This window comes from Lissotriton helveticus, chromosome 2_1 (genome assembly GCF_964261635.1).
Source record: "Lissotriton helveticus chromosome 2_1, aLisHel1.1, whole genome shotgun sequence".
NCBI classification, from domain to species: Eukaryota; Metazoa; Chordata; class Amphibia; order Caudata; family Salamandridae; genus Lissotriton; species Lissotriton helveticus.
In genome coordinates this window covers 1,761,333,221-1,761,343,679 of record NC_136059.1, presented here as the reverse complement: position 1 = coordinate 1,761,343,679, position 10,459 = coordinate 1,761,333,221, and the positions used below count along the sequence as shown (strand labels likewise).

At 47.5% G+C, this 10,459-nt stretch overlaps 1 protein-coding gene across 1 annotated transcript in view; it reads left to right on the top strand.

The window, feature by feature from the left end:
- The first annotated feature begins 595 nt into the window (after window positions 1-595).
- The window catches only part of MOB3B (MOB kinase activator 3B), a 492,992-nt gene continuing 483,128 nt past the window's right edge, over window positions 596-10,459 (top strand). The window contains exon 1 of the mRNA XM_078676717.1: window positions 596-838. The gene's annotated coding sequence lies outside the window, so the exon portion shown is untranslated. The remainder of the gene's footprint in view (window positions 839-10,459) is intronic.

Here is a 10,459-nt window from a genome sequence, read left to right as displayed (position 1 = left end):
GGGAAATGCTAAGACTGCCGTCAATTTCAAATGAAAGTAGTGCAAGAACTGGGTACCTTGCGCATCTGCCCATTTCAAGCACCTTTTCTGGCCCATTCCGACCCTGTTTGCCGCGTGTGTGCTGCTGGGGAGCACGAGTTTGCCACTTTTCAAACGTAAACTATATCCGGTGGAAAATGCATATGTTAATGTAGCAGTCAAATGCGAACTTGGTCAATACATCTTAACGAATAGCTCAAGTTTGCAGAGCATTAGTCATAGTCAGAAAGCCCCATCGCACCACTGACAGTCTCAGATCCAAGAACGAAATGGAGGGGGAAATGCCTCGGAATGGAGACCTGCTTCAAGTTTTTATTAAGAAAGTGGTCTCTCGTCTGAAATAGTAGAATGAGATCTTATAAAATACGCTTTTATCAAAGTGCAATGTTTTCTTGTGATGAAACCTCTCCACTTCAGGTGAGCTGATCAGTCCCCCCCACCCCCCCCCCCTAACATATTGATGGCTCAGAGTTGCTTGAGCCTGTAGGCGCTGTAGTACCACAGCCTGCCGCTGGGTGTCTCCTCCCACCCACTCGCTGTGCTGCGCTCTGTTTCCGAACGAAGTTAAGTGTCGCCGCCGAGGCTGGTCGCTGCTTTCCCTGCATGCTGCCGTCCGGGGAGCGGTGTCAGCCTCCGCCGGGATCTGTGCTGCAGCCGGGGACCCTGGGCCCTTTGTCCGCTCTGGATACGCCGCGGGCTCGAGCTGCCTTCTTTTCTAGGCACCCGGGGGCACGAAGAGGGGACAGGGCCGCCCTGCCTGGGCAGGAGGAGCCGCTGCCCAGCCAAGACCCGTACCCAGGTAAGGAGCGCCTAGAGGGGCGTGAGGATTCCTTCTCACCGCAGGGGCTGGAAAGGGAGCGGAGACCAAGCAATGCACGTGTGCAAGTGTCCAGCGCCTAGAGGCTGTGTGTGTGCACTGGGCGCCTCCCTCGTGATAGCAGCAGGAGGAGTGTTTCACAACTCGAGCTGTGATTGTATTTACATTTGTATAGCGCTTCCTACCTCTGACGAGGCACCGAGGAGCATTCCACTTCCTAGTGCCACTCTCCCCTACGGATCCTGCTTAGCAAGTTTCCCTTTAACAGCTAGAATGGCTCAAGTACTCTTTATTTTCTATAGTTGTCCCAAACGTCGCTTGTCCTGGTTCTCTCCTATCTCCACTTTCCTTCTTTAGCTGCAGACGCGCCTGGTGCGTGTGGAGACTGCACGTGCAGGCGGGGCCGGCAGAGCTGTGGTCGGGACATGCCCGAATGCCTTCGGATTGCAGGCTGTGCCCGGGTCCGGTGCTGCTGTGGAGAGAGATGCTCTGATCTCCTCCCCCACACGCCCTTGGGCACCGGCTCTGCAAGCATTCCGCGTGTTTCCATCACAGCCAGGTGTTCCTAGGGCTGACCCCACCCCCCTGCCACAGAACTGACATTTGCTGCTAACTAATCTGCTATAGGGTTACCTTCAGCCGGGCGCGTTACTGACAACCCCTTGTCATGTCCCGTAGCAAGGTTGCCATGGGCCCTGGTGTAAGCATGGAACATGGATCCCTTGACAGCTCTTGGGGGCAGTAAGAGACAGCAATTAACAGGGTTCAATGGCCCCCCTTGGCTGTTTGCCCCGGTGCCGCTGCACCCGCTGCACCAATTATGGCTACTCCCCTGCCCTTGCCTCTTCTGTGACTGTCCCAATCCCCAACAATGACTTGTTTTCCGACTGTCCTTTCTCCAGAGTTCCAGCATGGCACATCCTTTGTAAATAACAGTGCAAAGTTAAAGAATATTAGGTTGGAATTAAGTAAATTCACTGAACTTTGCTGCAACGTCCCAGTTACTTTACAGGGTTTCTAAAAAGTTCCTCGGACATAACGTCCTTGAAAGTGCCTTGAATGCGCCATCAGCGCCCACCGGGGCCTCTGAGGCGTCACCCGGCAGCAGGAACGAGAGGCCGTGTGACCCACCGGGGGTGTGTGCCTTTTAAAGTCCGCTGGCAAGAAACAGCCGAGTCAGCCAAGAGAATGGCCTCCAAGGGAAGGGGTTTGGTTAATGTAACTCCAGCGGATGTCCCCTTTGAACCCTGGGGTTGGTTGACAGCCATGCACCCGCCCGTCCGTGGCACCTCAGCTGACTCCTGCCACACCCTTCCATACTCTCCAAGCCCCGTTCACAAATGTGCCCCACTGCAGAGCCAGCGCTGTCACAAAAGCTGCTGCTCAGAAAAAAAACACTAAAGTTGGGCATTTTTAATTAAAATATTACAATTTCTTTCAGTGGTTCACATATGCCCCTATACTCTGTTGCTATATTTGGCATTCTTTCATGTTATGGACCAATATAAAAGAAACATACTGCTGCCACATTCAGCTGCCCCAGCTGGCATGGGCACCGGTTCTCTTAAAGACACAGCCTCCGAAATGTCCAGGCTGAACCCTGGGCAGATGGTGCGCGAGGCAGCGCCACAGATGCGACAGGGGCTCGAGATCAGGAAATACCCAATCGCAGCGAAGAATCACATTCGAGCACGACACATGCTTGGGCTTGTTGGTTTCCTGAGCGAGGCTTGACTGGTGTCTTGTGCCAACTGTCACACACATGACCCTCTAGTGAAGCACCCAACACAACTGCCATTCAGGCCCTTAATCCGAGGTTCCCGAGTACAGCTAACGAACTGATAGGAAACCATTAAACATGTGGGGTGGAAACACGAGGGTTAGTGTTGTGTCTCGTGTCTGTGCAGGGATACATTGCTATAATGTAGACTGTGTCCCATGCAGGGTGTTCATATCGAGTTTGGTTTTCATATTACTTACTCAGTCACATTGACAGTTTATCTCTAGCCCTTGTGCAAGGAAGAAAATGAGCCCCTCCTTGCTGAATGAATGATAAAATACAGCAATAATCAGGGCTCAGTGGTCACAGAGGTGCACACAACAGTGACGAGGGACTGAGTGGGTTCCAGACAGGTGCATACAGCATTGATGGAGAAATGAGTGGGGTTTAGTGGAAATTTAGAAGGCCAGTGATGGGGGAGTGAATGAGGTTCAACAGAAGTTTATACACCAGTGATAGCTAATGTGGGGTCTCCTTTGAAGTGTAAATGGCCAGTGGTGGGGGAATGAATGGGGTTCAATAGAATTAGATGTGGCCTCTGGGCCCCTGTGCCACTGCACCTGCTGCACCAATGGAAGCTACGCCCCTGAATTTACTGCAGGGCCACTAGAATTATGTAATGCTGTGGTATTTTTCACACAGTTTTGGATTTAAGCCATCATCTCCTGCATAATGTGCAGATTCTAACAAAAAAATCTAGGTCAAACGGTTCAAAAGTTACCAAAATCGCGGGCACATGTTGCTGTGCAATGGAAGGCCCTTTGCAAAGGTTGACTGGTCACCTTTCTGTTGCTTCTGCTACATTTGGGTGTTAAACTGGTATTAATGAGGTTCAACCTATGTCCAGACAGTGCCAACAAGTGTGCCAATGAGTAAATAATGTAGTAGTTCTATCCCAAAATTTGACTCATGACACAGCATAATTTGCCTTTGCTTGCCACATAATTTAGTCAACCATGCCGCATAATTGCAATGGCCATGACTTGCTCTCAGTCTCTGGTGGAGTCCTGCATTGTGAGGCGGCATATCCATAAAGTGAAAATAACACACTTTCAGTGGTTCGTCACAAGTTAAAGGGGAACTTTCTAGTTTCAATGTTTTTGTCATGTTTAATATATTTCTCTTTTGCTTTCTGTACGTACATTTTTTGGGTGGTGAGGGCGGGGGGTCTTTGATGTCTTGTTTCTTCTCTTTCATATTGTATTTTGTCTTGTCCAGACTCAGGGGATTTGGGAGTTGTATTGCCTTTGTGGTGTGCATTTTGTGCAGTGTTGGTCTGTATTCCCTGAGTAACGGAGATGACTTATACTCAGTGTCTGTGCAGCAGGGGGTACCATGATGCCTGCCGTCTTCCGTTTGGAATGTGAATATTTCTGTAGAATTTACTTTTCATATTTCTGCCAGTTGCAGGTGAAGTCCTGCGTCATGAGCAGGTTCTTCTTGCGGCACCTGCTGCGTCCTCGGTGTGCGTGAGACTATAAAGTGGATATAATCTTCCTTCAGCCACCTTTGGGCACATAATAGACACTATGATGACAAGAAAATGCATACAAACCAGAAAAAAAAACAGGCGTGAGAAGTGAAATACAGCTTTAATGGAATGTAACATTGCCAGAACGACAACAATGCAGTAGCAAAATAGACACTACTCTCGTTTTTTTCCCTGCTTCCCAGTAGCTGAGCTCTGTTTTGTTTCTGCTCTCTGTTGACTTCCGACAACTTGGTCGGTTGCGATTTGGCCTAGTTTTAAACTTCCCTTTACTGCTTCTGTTAAGGACCACCTTCCAGGGTGAGCAGCCTTTACAACGCGGGCATTACCACGCGCTGCCATTACTACTCTGCTTTTACAACGCAAGTCGTTACAACGACTTGCGCTGGAGGGCGCTGTTGGATAGGGAATAGTTTAATTTTATATTCCAACACCTTCCCTACTGTAACGTGGGCTGGAGTTGGAATAGAAAATTAAACTATTCCACTATTCAGCGCTTACTGCACAAGTCGTTGTAACGACTTGCGTTGTAAAAACAGAGTTGTAATGGCACGCGTGGTAATAGCCCGCGTTGTAGTGTCATACAACCACCTTCCAGTGCTTTTACCCAGCGACAGTGAGTGTGAAGTGGCTATGGTCCTGGTGAGTGCAAAAATAGGATTATTACACACGGTGCTGGTCAATAACGCTAGTATCGGGCTACACCCCACTTATGGGCTCAGATTTTTATCAAGGGCTCATAAATTGGGTAAGGGACAATAAATAACGTTATTGACCAGCTCAGAAGTCATTCATGCTATTGCGACATCAATGTGTTAACAGTGCCTGGCATACTGATTTCCCCTCCCCACGTCCAGTCTTTCCACCTCTGCTCTTTGACAGATCTTAAAATGAACAGTGGAAGGAGAGATCCCAAATCAGTCCAATGATAGCAGTTATTGACTGATTTCTGAAAAAATCTGATTGGCTGGCTTGCTCTCAACATCTGAGTCCCGGTGCTAGCATAGGTTTTTCTAGTCCTGTGCGCCTTATGCTCATAACTGGGCTTCTCCCCGCCGCTTAAGATTGCAACACCGTGGCTTCATGTTTCAGCAGCATACTGTGTATGTTTTGTTTTATGGATGCCTGTGATGTGGGTTTTTTCTGCAGCCTTTGCTTTCGCTCTTTGAAACTTGCTCGGCAGGTTGTGTTTGCTCGGATGTCATCACTGCTGGCTACCTTTGAAGCTACGAAATCTAAGGTCTACCACTGAGCGGACATTCTGACACCGATATTACAGCACTGATGGAATATTGATTTTGGCCTGAATAATTTACTAAATAAATCGTAGGGGGCTGTTGCATGGGGAAAGCAACCTGGATTCGAACCATAGTGTTTCGTATTTACAAGTCATCTTAAATTATCCATTCACACTTTAATAGAATGAATGTATGGCTGTTTCTTCAATGTTTATATGCATCATAAGCATAACGGAAGCTGATACAATTGAGTGCAGTCAATGGAATGTCTGCAAATGTTTCCCCCACAGTGTAAATGTGCATCCACACCTCATTTCTGTTACTACCGGATCAGCATCTTTTGATACACACCGGTGTACATTTTCACAATTACATACAGCCTTACCAGAAGCAGATGTGCACCTAAGGGTAATGGGGTCATACCCCTGTATAGTCCCAAAGGCCGGTTTGACCCTAACAAAGTTCATTTTATGGCCCGCGACCAAAAAGCGTCAAGACCGAAGTTTGTGGAAGTGGCTGGGCCTCTCCTTATAACAGGCATTGACAAAGCCAATAGGTCTCGCCTATGCAGGAGCTATTTCCTTTGCCAACGTGTTTTAGAGATTTAAACACCAGCGTGGCTGCTGTTCAGAAGGGCTAAATGTTAGTGGGGTAGAGAAGAGTGGCACGGAGTGTCATAGAGTGGAGTGGCATAGAGTGTCGTGTATTGAAGTGTCGTAGAGTGTTGTGTATTGGAGTGGCATAGAGTGTCGTGTATTGGAGTGACACAGAGTGTCGTGTATTGGAGTGACATAGAGTGTCGTGTATTGGAGTGAAATAGAGTGCCGTATATTGGAGTGGCATAGAGGTTGTGTATTGGAGTGTCATAGAGTGTAGTCACATAGAGTGGTGTACAGTGGATTGGAGAAGAGTAGAGTGGACTGGTGTAGCGTGCATTGGCATAGAGTGTTGCAAAGTATAGAGGCATAGAGTGCAGTGTGTTATAGAGCAGTGGCATAGAATTCAGCAGTGTACAATGTAAAGTTGTAGAACGCAGTGGCGTAGATTAGAATGGTGTATAGTAGAGTGCAGTGGCGTAGAGTGCAGTGGCGTAGAGTACAGTGGCGTAGAGTACAGTGGCGTAAAGTGCAGTGGTGCAGAGTGGAATGGAGTAGAGTGGTGTAGAGTACAGTGGCATATATTGCAGTGGTACACAGTGGAGTGGTGCATAGTAGAGTGGTATAGAGTGCAGTGGCGTAGAGTCGTGCAGAGTGGAGTGGTGTAGAGCAGGGTGCAGTGGCGTAGAGTAACAGTGGTGTAGAGTGCAGTAGTGCAGAGTGGAGTGGCATAGGGTGCAGTGGCCGAGAGCAGATCAGATTAGAATGCAATGGCATAGACTAGGGAGCTGTAGAATGCAGTGGCATTGAGTGGAGTGATGCAGAGTAAAGTAATGCATAGTAGAGTGGCGTGGAGTGCATTTGCATAGAATGCAGTAGTATAGAATACAGTGGCATAGATTTTAGTGGCATAGAGTGCAGTGTTGCAGAGTAGAGTGTAATAGAGTTCAGTGGTGTGTAGTGGCATAGAGCGCTTTTGGCATAGAGTGCAGTGGCGTAGAGTAGAATGGATTAAAGTAGAGTGTTGTTGAGTAGAGAGCAGTGGGGTAGAGTGCAGTGGTATAGCGTGCAGTGGCATAGAGTAAAGTGGTGCAGAGTAGAGTGCTGTGGTGTACAGTGACACACAGTGGAGTGGTGTAGAGTAGAGTGGATTGGTGTAGAGCACACTGGCATAGAGTGTTGCAGAGTACAGTGGGGTAGAGCACAGTGGCGTATAGTGCAGCATCATAGAATCCAGTGGCGTACAATTCAGCAGCATAGAATGCAGTGGCCTAGATTATAATGGTGCATAGTAGAGTGTAGCGGTGCAGAGGGCCGTGGCGTTTAATATATCGGCGTAGAATACAGTGGAGCAGTGTAGAGTGGCGTAAAGTGGTGAAACGTAGAGTGACATAGTGTGCAGTGGCGTAGAGTGGTGCAGAGTAGAGTATACTGGCATAGAGTGCAGTGCTGCAGAGTGCAGCAGTGCAGAGTAGAGTGGCGTAGAGTTCAGTGGCGGAGACAGCAGTGCTGTAGAGTGCAGTGCTGTAGAGTGAGGTGGTGTAGAGTAGAGTGGCATAGAGAGAAGTGGTGTAGACTACAATGGAGTCTCTAGTTGGCAGTGGTTTGCACCCTGTGCAAGTAGGGACCCTCTCTCTATTCAGGGTAAGGAGTCGCACAGATAAGATAACCCTGCTCACCCCTTTGGCAGCTTGGCACGAGCAGTCAGGCTTATCTCAGAGGCAATATGTAAAGGACTTGTACGCACACACACAGTAACACAGTGAAAACACTACAAAAGGAGTCCACACCAGTTTTGAAAACTAGCCAAAATGCATCTGAATAAAACAAGCCAAAATGGCAAAAATCCAACATACACAAGTCAAAATATCACTTTTAAAAGAATAAGTAAGCTTAGGCCATTGAAATCATTGGATGCGTTTGTTTAGCACAAAGTACCTTAGATGCATCAAAAATCAAAAACGGTGTGAGGGACAGGGGCGGTGAGGCACAGTAAATCCAAAATGATGCGTTGTTTCCTTACTACACAGGGGAGGAGATGCATAAGTTCCTTTCTGGTAGGGGTGGTGATATGTTAGTTCCTTACTGCTAGGCAGGGGAGATGATGCGTCCGTTCCTTACTGCTAGGGGAGGTGATGCCTCAGTTTCTGGACACGCGGCCTCGGTTCCTTACTGCGATACAGTGTCTAAAGAATTGGCACCCAGACGTGCTGCGTCGATGTGACGGTGGCGAAACAGGAGCTGACTCAATTCCACAACTCGAGCAGGTGCTGCATCGGCGTGGGTGTCACAGACGTCGGTGACATGGTGCTCAAAACTCACACTGCAGCAATTTTTCTGGTGCGCTGCGATGGCAAGCTGGGGCTTGCAGTGAAAGCCATGGATGATGCACTAAGCAGGAACCACGCTTCGGCACAGACATCAGTGATGTGTCAATCTTTTGCAGCAATGCATCAATAAAACGGTGCTGGGAGTTGATGCGTGAATTTTCTCCTTAAGATCACCAGGTTGCACTTCCAAGGACCCAGGACCTGGATTTGGCACCACTTGGCGAGTCAGAACTCTCAGCAGTGGAGCCCAGGCACTGGCAGTTGAAGTCTTTGATGGACCTGGGACAACTTAGCAGGATGCAAGCTCAACTCAAGCCCTTATAGAACTTTGGAAGCAGGATTTAAAAAGCAAAGTCCAGTACTTTCACTCCCAGGACAGAAGCAGCAAAGCAGGAGGCCAACACAGTAAAGCAAGCAGCAAAGTGTCAGTCTCTTCTGGCAGCTTCTCCAGCTCTTCTTCCTGGCAAAATGTTCTTAGTCCAAAAGTGTTCTGATTTTGAGTTATCAGAGGTCCAGTACAGATACCCTTTCTGCCTTTGAAGTAGGCAAATTTAAAAGGAAAGTCTTTGTAGTGCACAAGACCCTGCCTTTCCCTGACCTGGCTCCTGGCACACTCCAGAGGGATGGAGACTGCTTTGTGTGAGGACAGGCACATCCCTATTCAGGTGTCAGTTACAACTCCTCCCACCACTCTCGCTCAGGAAAACCCAACAGCCTGGTGATGGGCCATCAGGATATGCAGGGCACACCTCAGCTCCCTTTGTGTGACTGTCTAGAGTGAATGCACAAACAGCCCAACTGTTATCCTGACCCAGACGTGTATTCTATAGACAGGCAAAGGCGTAGAATGTGTAAGCAAGAAAATGCCCATTTTCTAAAAGTGGCGTTTTCAAACCTACAATTCAAAAAACAACTTCACCGTAAGATTTTTTTTAAATTGTGAGTTCAGAGACCCCGAACTCAAAATCTCTATCTTTTCCCAATGGGAAACAACACTTAAAAGACTTTTTAAGGCAATTCTCATGTTATCCTATGGGAGAGATAGGCCTTGCAATAGTGAAAAACAGTATTTTACTATTAGGACATGTACAACACACTAGTACATGACCTACATTTTAAATACACTGCACCCTGCACACAGGGCTGCCTTGGCTCTACCTTAGGGGTGACTTACATGTAGTAAAAGGGAAGGTATGGATTGCCAGGTCGAAACGGCAGTTTAAAACTGCACTTGCAGACACTGCAGTGGCAGGCCTGAAACTTGGTTGCAGGGCTACTCGTGCGGGTGGCACAATCAGTGCTGAAGGCCTACTAATAGCATTTGATTTACAGGCCATGGGCACACCTTGTACACTTTACTAGGGACTTACTAGTATATCAAATATGCCAATCATGGATAAATCAGTCACCAATACATGTTACCCAGGGAGCACAAGCACTTTAGCACTGGTCAGCAGTGGTAAAGTACCCAGAGTCTTAAAACCAGCAAAAATAAAATGCAGGACACCGTCAAAAACAGGAGGTCAGAAGCAAAAATACAGGAGAAATCACGTCTAAAGATGTCAGGTCTAACAGAGTGGAAATGGCATCACCTAGTGTTTTGATTTGTTTTTATCAAATTAAAGTATTTGTTTCCAACACACGTCAGAATTTAAAAAAAATGTGCTTCATTTGTGCTTTGCTAATTCTGATCTATTCAGAAATACTTCCACAGTTCATTTAAATGTTGTTGTGTGCTAGAACAAAACCCTTTCTTACCCCTAGTATCCAGCAAGATTGTCACATAAATCCCCTCATTTTGAAATCAAAGAAAAGGAAACACCAAGCTCCCTGGAAGACAGAGTCTGACATTTGACCTCTGTCTTAAAATGCACCGCAAATACGGCAAGATAGGAACAAGATTAACAGGCCTGTTTACAGAAAGGAGCACTCGTGGAAGAATACAAGCAGAGGCTTTGCTCCTTCGGAGGGACAAACTGAACCTGGACAGCCTAAAACAATTAAAGCCAGAAAATAGAAAGACAGAAAACGTTGAGTTACAAACCAATCATCTCTCCGAGAACGATCTCCTTTCTCCCCTGCTCTCCTACGAACCGCCCTCTACCACCTCTGCTCCTCCTTCATACATGCCCATACCCTCTATCCTCGCTAACCCTCACAGGCCCACGTC